This window comes from Lycorma delicatula, chromosome 5 (assembly GCF_047948215.1).
Source record: "Lycorma delicatula isolate Av1 chromosome 5, ASM4794821v1, whole genome shotgun sequence".
Classification (NCBI taxonomy): Eukaryota; Metazoa; Arthropoda; class Insecta; order Hemiptera; family Fulgoridae; genus Lycorma; species Lycorma delicatula.
In genome coordinates, this window is record NC_134459.1 from 28,955,259 (window position 1) to 28,975,534 (window position 20,276).

A 20,276-nucleotide genomic window follows, 5' to 3' on the forward strand; every position below is an offset into this window, starting at 1 on the left:
AAGCCTTGCTAAAATTCTTAAAACTTGAATCAAGAGTTAAATTTGATAGTTTTATATGGTATTGAACTGAAAAATTAAATAAAACAAGTTCCAACTATAATTTTTTTGAAAATCATTTTAAAACGAAAAACTGCTGTCACAAAGCACAACTTTTTTATTTTAAAGTACAATAACATTATTAAATTACTGGTAAACAAGTAAAATTTTGCACCAAATTTTATAGAGAATTTAATTCTGAGAAAATCTCTGTAACATCAACTGAAAATGAATTAGACTTTTAGTCAGGAGTTTTTGCATCTAAATTTCCTCACTAACTTCAAGACAGCCATTATAAAGTAATTTCTATCTCATTTACTAAAACCAATTTTTACAAAAAAAAAAAATACTTTTTACTGTAAAAAGTAATTACCAACAGAAGTTTTATAATAATGTGTGGTATAGTATTATTGATGAGCAGATTAATGGACCATTTATTTATTTTTTTTATGATCGCTTCAGAGGAATATGTACTTCAGTTTCTTACAATATAATTTTCCATTACTCTTTTAGAAGACGTTCCATTACCGAGACAAACGGTTAGGACATAAAATCACTCACAGGTATCTCATGTCAGCAGAAAATGCACCGTTATGTGTACGATGCAGTCGCCGCTTAACTGTGTGACACATCTTTATGGATTGTACGTTATGTGGCCTTGCATCGTAAATTTAAATTACCCAGAAACATTTGTCAAATCTTGGGCAAAGATAAGGAGGTTTTAGACTGGATGTTTCTATTTTTACAACATCTTAGTATTACACGTAAAATTTAATATTTTTGTAAAATCATATATATTTTGTACCGGGAAGAGTTTTTTTAATGCAGCTGTTTTTTCTTTCAATTGTTATAATTTTTACATTAGTTTTTCATTCTGTTATGCGAGAAGGGGCCCTTACAACCCGCTTGGACTTTGTTAAATTTTATATTTTTATTTTTTATTTTTGTGTTTCTTTTTAAATAAATTTAGCTTATTGTTAAAATCCAACTGAAATATTAATCGTAAGTTTTTTTTGCGATATTCTATCTGTGTTATTTATAGTAAGTTTAAATTTTTAATATTTAGTTTTAATTTAGTACTTAGTTTTTTCTTTTGTTATAAGTTTATTCCGAGCAATGATAACTCAAAAGCGTTTTAACATAAAATGATCAACATGAAAAGGCTTCCCATCATTTTTGTCAAGAAGTTGGGAGTTATTTGAATATAAGATTTACCAACAACCGATCGGGCAAGGTGAACCAATTAATCGGTCTCCTAAGTCACTGACCTAACATTAATAGATTACTTATTTGTGGGGGTCGTATGAAATCATTAGTATGTATAACAAAATTTAATCATAAAAGAATAATTTTCAACACAGTTCAAATTATAAAAAGCAATCCTGATATATTAAGAAGATCCACACAGGAATTTTAAACAGAGTAGAATATTGTGTAAATAGTGAAAGAGAATATTTTGAACGATTATTGTAATAGTAAGTTACAAAACATTTTATTTATTTATATATTTTTAATAATTATTTTTTGTTTCAACATATTTTCAATTATTGAAATGAGTCTTGTAATAGTACAGTAATTTTCTATTACATTACAATCTGTCTTGTTTTTTTAATAAAAGTCAAACTTCTTAAACTCTTCACGTTAATTTAACATTAACTGATTTTCTCAGAATTAAAACTCTCTTAAATTATTTTAACAAAATTTTAGGTTAACGGTAATTAAATATTAAAACTAAAAAACTGTGTTTTACAAGAGCTTTTATAAAATTTACTAGAAACAAAGTTGTGGGTACTGTTTGAAACCGTGAAATTTATCCTTAATTTAAGTTCTCAGAACTTCAATAAGGTTTCAGTTTACTCTTTAAGCAAAATCAGGACAGAAATGTTCACAAGCTATAATATGAAAATGAAGAGTTTCTGAATCCACATTTATACAATCCTTTTTTTATTTTTTACCGGTAGAAAAATGTCCTGAAATTCTTTCCACTGCTTTGGGAACATTTCTGTATAATTCATTAAAATTAATTATTTAAACCACTAAGATAATAGTAAGATTGTTATATCACAATTACAAAAAAAAAGGAAATATATACAATCGCTTTATTATTTAAGCGAAAATAAAATTTATGATAAAGTGAATACAGAATTTATGCTTTTAGAACTAAAAATAATTAAAAATACCGCAAAGAAAAGAAAAAGATAGACAAATACTGAAAAGGTATATATAAATAAATATATATATATATATATACATACACAAAGAAAACACTTCATTAATAATAAAAAAAAATTCAAAATATTACAAAAACAAACACATTTCCAAAATGATCTTACTCAAAATCTTAGTAAACTACACAAAACAATCAAGTTTAAAAATAAATAACTTTTTAATCATAGAAATAAACAAATTGATAGTAAAAAAATATTTCAAATACAAATTTCAATATGTAATTCAATACACCACTGAAAAAAAAATCAATTTACTTTGACCTACACACACACAACACACTACCAAGAAATACATAGATAGGCCTCTTTAATTAAAATTTCTAACTGTTTCAGGCTGTAACTATGTTTTATATTGTAATATATATATGTTACCCAAAAGTTCGGGCAATTTGAGTTTCGCACACGAACCATTACTGGTCCGACCTGCTGCCACCTAGATGTGGCTCTCTTTGTGAATCAGTAACCAACAGCTGCGATGATGAGAGGCTGCATTGTTGACTTTCGTGCGGTAAAATAACATTGGGTTTTACTGCTTCGGCGAAGTTCTAAATGGCAGATTTTAAACAGCAAAGAACCCGCATCAAATTTTGCTTCATGCATAAAAAAACCGGTGCAGAAACCCATCGCATGCTTGTGGAAGCATTTGGTAATAATGCAATGAACAAAATTAAAACTTTTTTGCAGTACAAACAATTGGCGAACGACAGTCGATGACGATGATCATTCAGGAAGACCATCAACAAGCGCAACACCGGAAAACATCGCGAAAGTGCGAGAGGCTATTGTTGCAGATCATAGAAAAACAATCCATGATGTTTGTGCAATCTTACAAACGTCATACGGGTCCGTGCAACGCATCTTGTCGGACAATTTGAACATGAGACGCATCGCTGCAAAATTAGTACCGAGACTGTCGAACAGCGACCAGAAACAAAATCGCGTAACTGTCTGTAGCGAATTGAAAAATTCAGCAAGAGATGACGCTAACTTCATCTCGAACATCATAACCGGTGATGAAACATGGGTGTACGGGTATGACCCTGAAGCTAAGGAGCAGTCGTCGCAGTGGAAGTCGCCAAGTTCACCGCGGCTAAAAAAAGTACGCCAAGTTCACAGCAACGTGAAGTCCACGATGATTGTTTTTTTCGACATCAAAGGCATTATCCATAAGAAATTTGTTCCTCTTGGTCAAACTGTCAATGGGATGTTCTATTGTGAAGTTTTAAAGCGGTTACGTGAAAGCATTAGGCGCAAACGTTCAGATCTGTGGGGTAACAACAGCTGGGTTCTGCACCATGACAACGCGCCCGCGCACCATCGCTAGCCGTTTGGAATTTCTTGGCTTCCAAAAAGACGGTAGTGATTCCCCACCCACTCTATTCGCCTGATGTTGCCCCGTGTGACTTTTTTCTCTTTCCGAAAATAAAATTTCAATCGAAAGGCCGTCGTTTTAACACAATTGAGGAGATTCAGGAAGAAACGCAGAACGTGCTTCGAACAGTTACAGCTGCAGACTTCCAGGGATCATGGGGAAAACCCTGGGATCACTGTATCAATACCCAAGGGGATTACTTTGAAGGAGATAGTGGAAGTTATGGTAAGCTATTTTATTTTTATGGTAAAATTCCCCGAACTTTTGGGTAGCACCTCGTGTCTATATATATATATATATATATGTGTGTGTGTGTGTGTGTGTGTTGTGTTTTAAAAATAGAATAAACATGTTATAAGGAATAATGAAACCAATATTTTGCCACCGTAATAAAATTTACGGTAATTTTTAATTGTAAATTACAATTTTTTGAAAGATTTAAATTAAATGTAAAAATCAATCAATGGATTTGAATTTTCAATTGGAATTACTGATAATGTATATTTTTCCAAATTTGAGATTTAAATTTAAATTTGATATATTGTTTAAAACAGAAAATTTGTTTAATCTTCCTTATATAATAAAATTTGATCTGTATTTAAATGTTACTGGAATACTTTTTTCTTTATTACATATGCGTCATAGGAGGCATCCTTTAACATCTTTAAACTCTGCTTTATTTAGTAGGAGGCAAGAAACAGCAAAATCCTCTTATATGCCTTTACCCATACTTTTTTAAGTATCCTTCATAATTACTTCATAAGAGAATCTGATCACTTATTTTGGTAAAAACTGTTCATACTATTAATACCTCAGGTTTTACGAGATCTCTTATGAAAGGAAATCTTTCATTTCCTTAGATACATTTAATAAATAAATCACAAAATTAAAGTTGTTACTAATAAAACTTCATTCGTGTTTTGATTTATAAAAACACGATGAAATCTGTTCATTTACAAAACATATGAAAAAATATGTTGTCAAGTTTTGTATATTGTCTTCTTTTTTTGTTTAGCCTCTGAAACAACCATAAGGTGGTTACTTCAGAGGATGAATGAGGTTGATATGTATGAATGTAAATGAAGTGTGGTCTTGCACAGTCTCAGGTCGACCATTACTGAGATGTGTGGTTAATTGAAACCCAACCGCCAAAGAACACCGGTATCCACGATCTAGTATTCAAATCTATATAAAGTATTTTTGTCTTGCACTATTATTTTAACAGTGTCAATAGAGTAATGAAAAATTAAGACATAGATAACTTCAAAAAATAAATTATAGACATGTATACATGCACCAAGGCGGATGAGGTCTCACAACTACTAGAAATGGTAATGAGGGAATGGCTTAAAAAATGCCCCCAAAAGTAAAAATAGGCTGAAAAATCAAAACAAACCGTGTTGGTTTTGCCAACAATTTGGCACTGCTAACAAACGAATTTAGAAATCAACTCGTTGACTGCAAAACTTACCCTGAAGCAGACATTGATAGCGACCATAATTCGGTGATAATGAAATGTAGATTGGGGTTTAAAAACCTGAAGAAAAGGTGTCAGATGAATCGGTGGAATTTAGAGAAGCTTGAAGAAGAGGAGGTAAAGAAGATTTTTGAGGAGGACATCGCAAGAGGTCTGAGTAAAAAAGATAAGGTAGAAAATGTAGAAGAAGAATGGGAGAATGTTAAAAAGGAAATTCTTAAATCAGCAGAAGCAAACTTAGGCGGAATAAAGAGAACCGGTAGAAAACCTTGGGTTTCAGATGATATATTGCAGCTGATGGATGAACGTACAAAATATAAGAATGCTAGTGATGAAGAAAGTAAAAGGAACTATCGGCAATTAAGAAATGCTATAAACAGGAAGTGCAAACTGGCGAAAGAAGAGTGGATTAAAGAAAAGTGTTCAGAAGTGGAAAGAGAAATGAACATTGGTAAAATAGACGGAGCATACAGGAAAGTTAAGGAAAATTTTGGGGTACATAAATTAAAATCTAATAATGTGTTAAATAAAGATGGTACACCAATATATAATACGAAAGGTAAAGTCGATAGATGGGTGGAATATATTGAAGAGTTATACGGAGGAAATGAATTAGAAAATGGTGTTATAGAGGAAGAAGAGGAAGTTGAGGAGGATGAAATGGGAGAAACAATACTGAGATCTGAATTTAAGAGAGCATTAAAAGATTTAAATGGCAGAAAGGCTCCTGGAATAGACGGAATACCTGTAGAATTACTGCGCAGTGCAGGTGAGGAAGCGATTGATAGATTATACAAACTGGTGTGTAATATTTATGAAAATGGGGAATTTCCATCAGACTTCAAAAAAAGTGTTATAGTTATGATACCAAAGAAAGCAGGGGCAGATAAATGTGAAGAATACAGAACAATTAGTTTAACTAGTCATGCATCAAAAATCTTAACTAGAATTTTATGCAGAAGAATAGAGAGGAGAGTGGAAGAAGTGTTAGGAGAAGACCAATTTGGTTTCAGGAACAGGATAGGGACAAGGGAAGCAATTTTAGGCCTCAGATTAATAGTAGAAGGAAGATTAAAGAAAAACAAACCAACATACTTGGCGTTTATAGACCTAGAAAAGGCATTCGATAACGTAGACTGGAATAAAATGTTCAGCATTTTTAAAAAATTAGGGTTCAAATACAGAGATAGAAGAACAATTGCTAACATGTACAGGAACAAAACAGCAACAGTAACAATTGAAGAACATAAGAAAGAAGCCGTAATAAGAAAGGGAGTCCGACAAGGATGTTCCCTATCTCCGTTACTTTTTAATCTTTACATGGAACTAGCAGTTAATGATGTTAAAGAACAATTTAGATTCGGAGTAACAGTACAAGGTGAAAAGATAAAGACGCTACGATTTGCTGATGATATAGTAATTCTAGCAGAGAGTAAAAAGGATTTAGAAGAAACAATGAACGGCATAGATGAAGTCCTACCCAAGAACTATCGCATGAAAATAAACAAGAACAAAACAAAAGTAATGAAATGTAGTAGAAATAACAAAGATGGACCACTGAATGTGAAAATAAGAGGAGAAAAGATTATGGAGGTAGAAGAATTTTGTTATTTGGGAAGTAGAATTACTAAAGATGGACGAAGCAGGAGCGATATAAAATGCCGAATAGCACAAGCTAAACGAGCCTTCAGTAAGAAATATAATTTGTTTGCATCAAAAATTAATCTAAACATCAGGAAAAGATTTTTGAAAGTGTATGTTTGGAGTGTCGCTTTATATGGAAGTGCAACTTGGACGATCGGAGTATCTGAGAAGAAAAGATTAGAAGCTTTTGAAATGCGGTGCTATAGGAGAACGTTAAAAATCAGACGGGTGGATAAAGTGACAAATGAAGAAGTATTGCAGCAAATAGAAGAAGAAAGAAGCATTTGGAAAAATACAGTTAAAAGAAGAGACAGACTTATAGACCACATACTAAGGCATCCTGGAATAGTCGCCTTAATATCGGAAGGACAGGTAGAAGGGAAAAATTGTGTAGGCAGGCCACGTTTGGAATATGTAAAACAAATTGTTAGGGATGTAGGATGTAGGGGGTATACCGAAATGAAACGACTAGCACTAGATAGGGAATCTTGGAGAGCTGCATCAAACCAGTCAAATGACTGAAGACAAAAAAAAAAAACAAACGACATCAACGAAGTTCGAAGTTAATAACATGCAATTAAAATTGTCCTAAAAAGATCACTTGAAAAGACAGAAATTAAGCCCACAAAACCAACACGATTAAAAAAAGTAAACATAAATGGTAATAAATTCAAAATAGTAATCCATTTAAATACCTCGAACAAATAATAACAAACAACCTAAATGAAAAAACCTTGATTCAAATACAAAGAAACAAACTAACTAAAGCTCAAAAATTAACCTGGTATGCTTGCAATAAAAAAATGTCCATTAATAAACACAAAAATAAGACACTACAACACAGTTATAAAACCAGAAGCCACTTATGCAGCAGAAACACTCTACCACCTGAACAAACAATCAAACACAGACTTCAGAAAATCAAAAGAAGAACTGGAAGGACCTGCATCGATAAAAAGTACCAGAAAGACAGGCAGTGGTGGATTGTGCCCAACAAATTCATTTACAAAGAGTTAGAACCCGTCACTGATATCACGCATTGGAGGAGAACTAAGATTTTTTGCACATGTCATGACGATGCAAGATTCAACCTTCTGAAACGGCTAGTACAGTAGAATCTTGACTTGAAAAACACCAAGACAAGATGCACAGGTTTCAGAGAAATAAGAGAGGATCTGAAGGAAATTGGCCTTTATCAGAAGACACCACAGATGATAAAATTAAACAAGAAAATCAATATAAAAACACTCGCTTCACACTCACAAAAAAACACAATACGAACATTTTCTAAACTAGAAAGGGCACAAAGATCAGAATGTATGAAAAAGTACTGGGAGGACTGCAAGGCCCAAACACTCCTATCGTAGAGACTTGGATAATGGACCGACTAAAGTGATCCTATGTAGTTTAAAAGATAATAATAAATATATATAAGTTTAATAACAACAAATTTAGAAAATGTTCAAGAATAAAAAGTGACAGCTGAAAAATTCTGACATTCTTTTTTAATAACAAAAAAAAAATTAAATTAATATCATGGTATGAAAATAAATGTCAAAGAAACAAATGTAATGAAAATAAATGACAGTAGGCAAACAAATGTCTTTTCAAAAAAAAAATTATGTAAAAGATTGAAGGATAAAAAATAAATATCTTGCATATTAAAAAAATTGTGCTGAAAAAATATTTCCAATCAATGTGAGCGTTCTACTGAACAGATACGAGTTTATTTTTTTTTATTCTGCTCAGAATGACTCAAAGATCAAATGGGTTGGCGGTGAGAAGTGTTATAAACAGAATTGGTTTTACACAGAGTTTTATAAATATATAACATTATTTTTTAATAGCAATGCTGTGGAGTAGCACGGGTCCATTAGATTTTTAGCTGATTTTTAAAAATATATAACTTTATAAAAATAATACTGGAGAACAGTAAGGCGCCACTGGTTTATTGTAAATAAAAGGTGAGTGAGACTTAAATAAACGTTATATCTGCCATGTATTTTACTCTTTTATTTTATCTATTTCAGAAATAACAGAATGATACCCAATTACAGTTTCTTGATGTTAGATGAATTTTATATTGTAAAAATAAACTCCAAGGTTTTGGAATCCAAACCCAAAACCTTCCAGATTACAGGCAGAAACACTACCGCTCTGCCATGGAGGTTGACGGAATGAAACAAAGATAACATGGGTGTTAAACAAAAGAGAACAAAAAAAAAGCTAGAAAAATGTTTTACATGTGTATACATGAAGAAGGTCAGAGATAATTTAATAGACAGACCAGATTAAAAATGAAAAAGTAATGGGGAAATTGAATGAAAGCAAAAGCTTAATATTTTCAGAATATTAAATCTAGAGTACGGATAGGGTGCTCAACATGAGAAGAGGGATACATAAAACAATCTATAGAAAGTGCAAAAAACAGAGGAGTACAATTGAAGGAGTAAAAAATTATAGATGATCTATAAAGAAATGGTAGCTACCAAAAAATCAAAAGTTTTAGCTGAAAATAGATGGAATGAGAACGCTGACATGGTAGAAGAGAACTTAGCTCAGCTCAGACAGCTGTATGTGATGAAAATGATAATATATCGCAGATAAAAAAATTGCCTGATATGACGATGTAAAGGTTTTTTTTTTATAATGGCAAAGTCTTAATTATAAGCTGCTTCACCTGTCTCTCTTTTTCTTTTTTTTTCCTGTTTAGCCTCCGGTAACTACCGTTTAGATAATTCTTCAGAGGATGAATGAGGATGATATGTACGAGTGTAAATGAAGTGTAGTCTTGTACATTCTCAGTTCGACCGTTCCTTAGATGTGTGGTTAATTAAAACCCAACCACCAAAGAACACCGGTATCCACGATCTATTATTCAAATCCGTGTAAAAATAACTGGCTTTACTAGGACTTGAACGCTGTAACTCTAGACTTTCCAAATCGGCTGATTTGGAAAGACGCGTTAACCACTAGACCAACCCAATGGGTTGCTTCACCCGTCTACACAGCGAATACCAAACTTTGAGACATTTTTGGATTTTTTCTACCTAATTAAGCGAGATCTAAACACCAATGTTTTGAATTTTTTATCATCGTTTTATACTGATTTGTAATACAGGTCGACACATGTGCAGTATAAATAATTTTGAAAATTCAATTTTTACAGAAAAGTTTGCACTTTTTATATTAAAAAAAAAAAATCTGTGATGGCAAACTTTATAAAACAGATAACCTACTTACAAAAAAAAATTAAATTTTACGTTTTATCGACAGTGTAGCTAAGTAAAACCACATAAATTTTATAATTTTAGTGAAGTTAATTAATTAAATTAAGCTACACCTCATTTATTTTAAATACACAGATAAAAAATTTAGTTAAGCTTTTGCAGTACCTAACCTTCAATAATTTAAAGTAATTAATAATTAAAATTTCTTCCTTGGATAACAATTAATTAAATTCACGATACAAATACTAACATACACAATGAAAATTTTTTCAAACGTGCAATTTAATCTATCCAATTTATATGACAAGTAAAATCATTATTCAGAATAAGGCAGACATGCATTTTATCCTCATTTTAAACATATTCCACAAATAACACTGGTTGTATTCTGTTCTAAACAAAGTAAAAATAAACAAAAATGTAAAAAACTGATGTGGACACCACATGACTTCCTTACACAAATATTAAATTATAGATATACACGTCTTTTTAAAATGAAAAGTATAAAAAATTTTATTTCATTAATAACTTCTGATATTTTATCATAATTTTTTTTTATTATTATTATTTATCGTAGATTAATAAATCAATATATTAAATTAAAAAGAAAAAAAAAGGAATGAAGTTTGATTCAAACCGATGTGCCTTCCCCTTATAAGATCCAAATTTTTCATTAATTAAAATTTCATTTCGTTATAATTCTGGAACCAATCAAAGTAAGTACCACTTATGATAAATTATTGCAAAGAATGTGGGCTTATTACTGCAGCTAAGAAAAAGTACAAAATCCAATTTTTTTGGATTTTGGGCTTTTTTGGACACTTTTGGTTCAGTTGATTGCAATCAAAAGGGGAGGTGCACAACTTGATGTTATAGCAGTCCTAAATCCAAAATTTCAACATCCTATGGCTAATCATTTTTGAGTTATGCAAGATACATACATATGTATGTATCCAAAACTAGTCAAAATGGGGATTCAGGGATCGTCAAAATGGATATTTTTGTTGACATGCTCTAATGTTATACCAGTCATTACGTTTTAATTTTTTTTACTAAATATTATTTTTATTTAAGACATTATATAACATATTTAATACAGTAAAAAATTTATTTCTTAATATTATTTCAAAAATTTATGTAAAAAAGTGTACATTTTAAACAATAAACTGGACCATTTTTAAAGTGGTTTCCGATCCACACCTACAGCAACCCACTATGACCAATTTTCTACTGAACACTATTTAAAGATTTTTGAGCGGTTTAAATATCAGCTTATATGTATATCTGCTATCACAGCAGCAGTAGAAGCCAGGTGGTAAGCATTCCAATCTCATAATTAAAAGGTCTCAGGTTATAGTCTGTCATTTTTTAATTTTAATTTGTATTTTACATAGACACAAATGTAAATGATTTTTTGTTATATCTTGTTTGTTTTAAAGAAAAAGTTCGGTACTTACATATTAACGCCACCGCAGCTACAACTTTATTTAAAAACAAATTAGTCAATCGGATTTCAGTGGAAAATGGGCGGATATAGAGTTTAACATAGATTCAAAACAGTCTCTTTACTAATTTTAATAAATGGTTATGGTTATTTATATTTATTTATTTTATAAATATAATTTAACCAAACTTAACCTACGCTCGCTAACCTTGACTAATTAACAGGAGTGTTTTGATTATTTAAATAACAAATAATTGCAATAATTACTGAATTTATTAAATAAATACTCAAAAAATTGCGGTGTTAATTAGTCAAGGTTAGCGAGCATAGGTTAAGTTTGGTTAAATTATATTTATAAAATAAAAAAATATAAATAACCATTTATTAAAATTAATAAAGAGACTGTTCATTTTCCACCGAAATCCGATTGACTACTTTGTTTTTAAATAAAGCTGTAGCTGCAGTGGCATTAATATGTAAGTACCAAATGTTCTTTTAAAAAATACTACAATTACATTTTATATTTCTAATTAATACAAAATTGAATTAATTTCACACAGCATTGTATAATTTTGCAGTTTTGTCATATGTTTCTACAATACCTCGAGCACCAATAAACCAGTTTAAAAGAAAAATTGGATATTATTTATACCTACCTCTGAGCATTATTGACAGTTAAACTGTTTATTTATTTATCAATGGCATATGCCAATTCACAATAATAGAAAAAAAAAACAGTAACAATTACTTATTTTGAAGACCAAATACAATAAATAACAACAGGATGATCATCAGCTCAATCTAACAATATAAAAAGTACCGGTAACAAAATAACAATAATAAAAGCCAACAATAAGCAACAACTACAAGCTATAACAAGATATAATGACTACAAGGTTATAACAGCAATATAATCTTAACGAAGTTAGCAATAGATTTTAACAATTCAAAACAAAAAAAGAAAGACATGATAATCGATTGACTTGAATGCAAAAATAAATAAAAAGATAAGCAAAAGCAAAACATACATAAGATGCAATCAGTAACAATAAATTAGTTGTAAATAAACAAATCCACAAAGAAAACAGGGCATAGTAATACACTGCAAAAATTTTAATGTTTTTTTCAGCTGATAGCCACTACCACAAAAGAAATCATGGAGCAGACAGACCGGTATTCAAAGCCAAACCCAACAACATGCAAAAATCTGCCATGAATGCTCTGGAGAGGCCGGATGGGTCCAAGCTGACAAGACGACCAAACATCACTCCCAAACAACAGAACTGGTCTAACATGAGCAACATAAACCACTCTCATCACTTCAACACTCAGATCTCAACTGGACATTCTAATAAGAAGACCTAGAGCTTGAGCAGTCCTGTTATTAATAGATCCTCAGGGTTGAGATTGTACTATAGAGTGGTCCCGAAGTCACTGATTTTTTATTTATGCCTTAGTGTAGATCCATTTAATGTGTAGTCAAACACAAGGGCATCAAAAGATGTAAACTGCTGTTTACATTTTAAATTCAAATTTTAATTAGTAAATTGTTTATTGTTTTCATTTAAAAAAATAATGAACAATTTTTAGTTTACTAATTTAATTTAATACAGATATATTACAAAAAAAAACTGTTGAAATGTTCTAATTTGATTAAAAAAACTGGCTGACAAAAATTTGTCAGTTTCTCTTAAAGAGAAACTGACTGACAATATAAAAAATTTAGGAGAAATTACTGATCAGTACTGTATAATTCTTGCATAAATGATAAGTATAATTTTTTGTCATAGGCAATTATTCAGAGACAATGTAGGTCTTTTATAACTGCTGATTATGACAGTGGTTGGGTAAAAACAGTGTTTATTGTAATGAACAAAGGTTGTCAGTTTATTGTACTACAAATGCACAAAATGGCTAAGCTTTATTATATTTGATTAGAAAACAAATTTTTTGATTATTATCTTTGATTTTCAATAGAAAAATGTTAAATAAATAAATCAGATAATAATGTAAGCTATGTATAGTATTAAAATGTAATAAGAACAGTCATATTTATAATCGACAATCTGGAAGCAAGATTAATAACATGAGATTATTCTATGTATTATCAAATCAATTTTTTTTTTATTAGTATGCAGTTCACATGTAAATTGCATCCACTGAAGAGAATATTTCCTAGCTTCATGAAAAGCATTTTCTCTTGTAGGATTAGGAAACGCTATTGTATTTAACCAATCTCATAATTAGTTGTAATACAAGGCAGCCTACAAGTCACTGAAGGTTGTCTATGACCAAGAATTATATATAATCTTAACTTTTAAATATTTTATACTGCTTATTAATTTCTCTATAACATTTTTTAACTAATTAAAACAAATCTAAACATTTTTCTATAATAAGACCTGTCTGTATTAAATTAAATTACTATCCGTAATTGTTCACTATTTTTTTATGAAAAAAACAATTTACGCATTACAACTTCAATTTAAAATTTACATGTAAACAACAGTTTAACCAATAAATAATCAAAATTATGTTTAATATTTTTCTTTTAAACATTTTTATTGGTCCTTGAGGAATTGTGAAAACATATGACAAACATGAGAAATTGTATGATTCTGGTTGAAATTAATTACAAATAAAGGATCTAATTAAATGTTTTTTTTTAAAACATTTTTCCCCTAAAACAAAGAACAGATTTTCATCAATGATTAACAATGTGGTAATCTTATTCCTAACCTAAATTACAACAAATTTGGACCAAAACTATTAATACAAATTATGTCACATAACATATAACAAATAAGATATAAGATAATTTAAGATTGAATTCGCTTAAAATCGCGCAGTAAAATAAAATATTCTGTTACTGCATACAAATATATTTCAAAGATTTAAGGATGAAAGATTATAATTGCAAATCATATAATTAACAATAATTATAAATTGGGTTATAGAAGGAATATTAATTTAATTTAGTAACAATGGCTTAAAACCAAGAAATAGTACGGACCATTTAAATAATGCTAGGTTAAGACAGTTTACTGACCTAGTTGGATAAAATCTAGTGATGAAATTTGAAGCGACCTAACAAACAATTAAACAATAATTCAAAATAAAACACACACTGATTGACATCTCATTACGTGCTACACTTATTTATTTACGTATTAAATATAAAATTCAAGTTTAGCTCAAATCGGCCTACTCTTCAAGTGACCCTAACCTTTCTTAACCGATAGGGGAAATCTGAAATGCAAGACGAAACAAAACAAACTAACTCTGTAGTATTAGATCACATAATTTCTATTCATACAATTGCGGATAATAAACCGCCGTCGGCTAAAAATAATCGTCAGATAGTCCTTGCAGTTAAGTATTAAAGATGACAAGATGAAATTTCGTACCTCATTTGGGTCCATTGATCTTATCGATGCAGTCGTTTAACGAATGTTTTTAAAAAATAAATAAATAAGACCGGTAGATAATACTATACTTCATTTTATTAAATTAACACTAAAACTAAAATAAAACCATAATAAATAATAATTACTGATTAACAATAATATAACACATGTATGCCTGCCATCTCTTATTTTGAGCATTTCAGACAACACTAGCGCTAGAGCTTCTTTGACCGAAAACTAAATTACTTCTGTAGAGTGTCAGCATACGATATTGTCATTTAAATGTAGCTCCCAAAATTCGCAACAGTATCTGATAAGCAGATTGTGTTTAATATCCGTGATTAAACAAAAGTACTACTATTCATTATTTTTTATAAACGTCAATTGTAACCGTGCTATTAAACATTTAGCAGTGTGAAATACTGCAGATATTGTAAATTTAAATTAAACCATGGTTGACACAATATAACTTATTCAGGTCAAAATCAAATCTCGGGATAACTACCGAATTATGTTTATTTTTATATTAACTGTACTTCATACGACAATCAAAAGAAAAACATCTCATATGCACCTACTTAAAATATAGTCATTTCTGAACATACATTATTTGTATTTGCTCAAATTCTCGTTTATTGTATCCAAAATTGACAGAAAAAAATCATAATCGCAAAAGAACATAAATAGAACTGAGATAAAAAAGTTGAGAATTTGCTCAACAATAGTTTGTTAGATTGCATTCTGTCAAAGGATGAAATTAAAAGTTTATAAAATAATTTGGAATATTTACGCTAAAACATGAAAATTTATACGTTTTAGTACAATTAGCAAAGTAACATGTTTTTGGTAAACATTTTTGTAACAAATAATTCATTAATCTAATATAAATATTAAGGTTGAAAAGTAACTCATCAGTAAATTATGAATAGATATAACTACTACATTATTACTTGTTAAAAAAAATGTTCAAGTACTCAAGGATCATTTATGATAAATGAAAAGGCGTCATTAGATGGAGGTAACTCAATTGTCAAGCAGATACTATCATTCAAGTATTAAGTAAGTAATTAAAAATAAAACAAAGGATAAATACACAAAATAAAATTCCCTATTCTATTCAACTGTAAAAAGATGGGAAATAAAAACTTCAACAAATCTGCTTAAGATACCAAAAAACAAAATTTAGAAATAAACGGTTAACTTTCACAAATGATCTGTATTACTATCAGAGATCTAGAATCAATTCAGAAATAGAAATATTAAATAAGATAATCATCAGAACAGGTCTACAAATTTCTATTAAAATACAATATGTATGACTATTTATAAAACCACACCCTAAACTTATGAAAACAAAAACAGAAAAGTCAATCAATTCAGATACCTAGGTGGAACATTAGAAGAAAATAGACTAGAAATGAAAGCTATAGAAGAAAGAATAATAAAAGTAAATAAAGCCTATATATTAACTGAAAACATTTACAACAAAAAAACAATTACCTAGAAATGCAAAATTAAGAAAACATAAAACAGTGCTAAAACCAGAAAGTTTATATGCCTTTTAATGCTTATCTCTTCATAATAAATATTAAACATCTGTTTGGTCCATGTAAGGCAACTGTCAAAAAGTAACCCTAGAAATTTAACATCAGTAGAGAAAGCAGTTGGCTCTCCACTGAGCAGGACTTGTGGAGTGAAATGGTCTTGTAGATGAGAAAAGATTACACATATTGTTTTCTCTGGTGAGAAAACAAGAAATACTTTACAAGTATTTTAATACCTAAGAAGAAGCTTCTTCTTATTATTTTGACTTAGGTGATGATAACGCAAAAGTGCTTTTCACCCCCCCAAAAAAAAAAACATGTTTTATTTAATTCAGTAATATTGTAGGAAGCTGTTGAACAGCTCTGAAAACATCTACAGCATACGCAATTTCTATGAAATTCAAAACAGTGTAACTTTTTTTTAAATAAAAGTATACAGTTTAACCACATTCTGTTATATTGAATAAAAAATAATTAAGTTGAAGAAATAAATTAAAATAATAATAAAAATATAGAAATTGAATATTTTTCGTTTCATAACACCTGTTATTGTATTTTTTAATATTAACTTTTACAAATTTCCTAAAATAAAGTAGTAGTACCTCAATTTTATCAATTTATATATTTTTTACATTCATTCTTACTCTTCACAAATTAATTTTAAAAAAATTGACAATTCTTTTTTATTGTATGTAGATAGTTTCTCTGCTGATCATTGCTGTTTTGAGACAAAATAGATTTGGTAACAAGAAGTTATCACTCGTAACACTGAGTAGGCCAAACATATAAGTCTGTTCATTGAAAACAAAAGCACAACCAACATTACCGTCATGTTTCGACCCATCAGTGTATACCACCACGTCTGGGTTCGACTTGGTGAGGAGAAACTGAAACATCTGCTGGAAAACAATAGGTGACGTTGATAGTTTATCATACGTTGTTGTAAGATCAAACGTAAAATTTACACGGTTTATTCTCCACGGGGGATTCGAGCACGGACATGATGGAAAGAACGAGGGAGTGCCAACATTCATACGCTGCAGCAGACGTCGTGTACGGACACCCACAGGCGCAGTACAACATGGACGGTATTCATACTTTCTCAAACTAGCATTCTTAAGAACTGGGTCAAAAGCTGGGTGATTCGACTGTCCGCTGAGGCGAGCAAAATAATATAGTAAAAGCTGGTCTCGTCTATCCCAAAGTGATGGTTCACCACAGTCTACAAGTAAGCTTGTGACAGGGGCTTGACCTAAACGCGCCTGTGGCAAGCCGAAGGAAAGCATGATGTTCACCGTCCAGCATTTTAAGCACGGATTGACGAGCTGAAGAGTAGGCGACACAACCATAATCTAAACGGGAACGAACAAAGGAATAGTAAAAACATATCATACATGACCAATCGGCTCCGCAATTGGTGTTACTAAGGACTCGCATCATATCTAAAAGTTTGGAACATTTTATTTTTAATTCTTTTATATGTCTGACCCAAGTAAGACGGCTATCAAAAAATAAACCTAAAAACTTGACGTAAGGAGATAAGCTCTCCGTTCAGAAAAACTTGCGGAATAGAAGGGTTTCGTAGCCGAGAAAAGACTACACATTTTGTTTTGTTGGATGAAAATGTGAAACCAGTAATCCTGGACCAAATTTCAAGGTGAGATGTAGTGTTCTGAAGTAGTCTCTCTGCTGTGGGTGTAGAACGGCTCGCAATGTAAATAGCAAAATCATCAACAAATAGAGAACATGAGACAGGAGCCTGCTCACAATTGGTAATACTGTTTATGGCTACAGAAAATTAATACACCACCTTGAGGGACTTCAGTCTCCAAGATGAGACTACTTGAGAGCGAATCATCCACACGAACATGAAACGTTCAGTGATTTAAGAATCCACGGATAAAAGCAAGCATATTGCCCTTGATTCCCCATTCTTTGAGGATGTTAAGAATACCACGTCGCCAGGCCGTGTCGTACGCCTTTTTTATATCAAAGAAGATAGCGACGACGAGGTGCTCGGGGTTTAAGAAAGCGTTTTGTATGGCTGTTTCCATTGACCATTTAGTCTCAATGGAAGATCGTCCTTGTCGGAAACCACACTGTTCTGGAGATAGATAGCCATATCTCTCCAAGTACCATGTAAGCCTGCGGTTTACCATTCTCGCCATTATTTTACACAAAACGCTTGTTAAAGAAATAGGGCGGTAGCTTGACGGGTTGGTTTGTCTTTACCAGGTTTTAGTACTGGTATAATAAATGCTTCTGACCAGCAGGACGGGTATACTTGTTCGGAGAATAAACCATTGTAAATATTTAAAAAATGTTGTAGTGACGAATTAGGAAGATGTGAAAGCATGGCAAGTGCGTATAACAATTCCTTAAATATGAATGGGGTGTTTAATTCACCAACTGAATAACCAATGTTTAACGATAATACTTCTATCTATCTTGTACCTTTGAAAATCGTTATTATATGATGAAGTGAGAGACACCGAGCAGAAAGATTTTGCTAAAGTATGTAAAAATTTATCAAGATGCATACTCGACTCCATAACAATGGCAACTGATAGAAAAAGAGGGGACATGGATGAACAAGTTTTGGAATGTTAGTAGTAGAGGAAAAGTTGGCAGCACCTGTTGCTTTGTGCAAAATTTTATTCTCTGTTATGTTCCAATGTACATTACATTTCAACTGTCATTGTTTATCTAAATTTAATATGTTCAGTATAAATAATAAGTAGACATTAGTGTAGGTTCCAATATTTAGATTGGCATTGTATGGGTTAAAACATGCATTAATACAATTGAATCAGAAATAAATTGATTTCCAAAAAAAAAAAAAAAAACATTTATTGGGATTCTAAATTAAAAGACAATTTATAAATGAAATAAATATTCTAATAATTTGTGTTTTTTATAGACTATTTATATTAGAGCATCTCCTCTTTTTTTTCCTTAATTTTCAATATTATTTGACATAATGATATAAAGATAATATACAAAACAATACCTTTGCTGATTTATAACCTAGCATGCTTCACTATACCTTCTAGCCAGCCAAATTATTTTCTAACAGTACATAAAACTGTATACTACACTTATACATATCAAACAATAAATTAAAAAAAAAAAAAAAAATTTTAAATAATGAAATCGCATACTTGGCTAAACGATAAACTTCAAGGTCTTCACCAGATCCAATGCCTTTTAACTATTTTTCAAATTCACCATACCAATTATGTACTACTGACAGAGGACACACTATGAGTACTGTTTTGATATTAATATTTTCATTTGTTAATATTGCTTGTAGCAAACTTAAAACTTGCAATGTTTTTCCAAGATCCATATGCTTTATTTATTAACAGTAAAATAAAAAAAAATTATTTACCAAAAATAATAATAAAAAAAGCAATGTAAAAACAATTAACAAACAATTAAATTTAGACATGAAGATCTGTTTAAAGAAATAATTTACTTAATTTAAATTATTCAAATGTACATTTGAAAACATACAAAGTTCCTTGGTTCAATACTCTAACTCTACCAAAACCTTATTTCTGATGTTACAAAATATTGTATCTCTCTTTCTAACACGTACTGCCTTAAACCCAAACACAATTTTAGTAATTTTTTTAAAAGTACATTTATAATTGTATTTTGTATAAATGGACTGTCATCTTGACAGTACATTCTAAGTTGATCAATTACAAAAAAAAAGGAAGCAGAAATCAATCAAAACATTTTTGAGCACAATTTTTTTATTAATGATCCTGAAAATGCATAGATTCATGGAAATTTGGTTATTACCAATACTTTTACCATTATAGTAGTTATCCAAATTAATTGAGTGACAATAATTTGGATAACATAGGTTTTATTGAAGTAACTGCT

General features: G+C 30.5%; 1 protein-coding gene across 5 annotated transcripts in view; it reads right to left on the reverse strand.

The window, feature by feature from the left end:
- Positions 1 to 20,276, reverse strand: part of LOC142324836 (uncharacterized) — an 85,506-nt gene that overhangs the window by 33,005 nt on the left and 32,225 nt on the right. For 2 of the 5 annotated variants that reach the window (XR_012756410.1, XM_075365866.1), the window contains exon 1: positions 14,839 to 15,015. The exons of 2 other annotated variants lie outside the window; for them this stretch is intronic. The gene's annotated coding sequence lies outside the window, so the exon portion shown is untranslated. Of the gene's footprint in view, positions 1 to 14,480; positions 14,734 to 14,838; positions 15,016 to 20,276 lie in introns of those variants that run through there. One more of the 5 variants, XM_075365868.1, reaches the window with a different exon arrangement.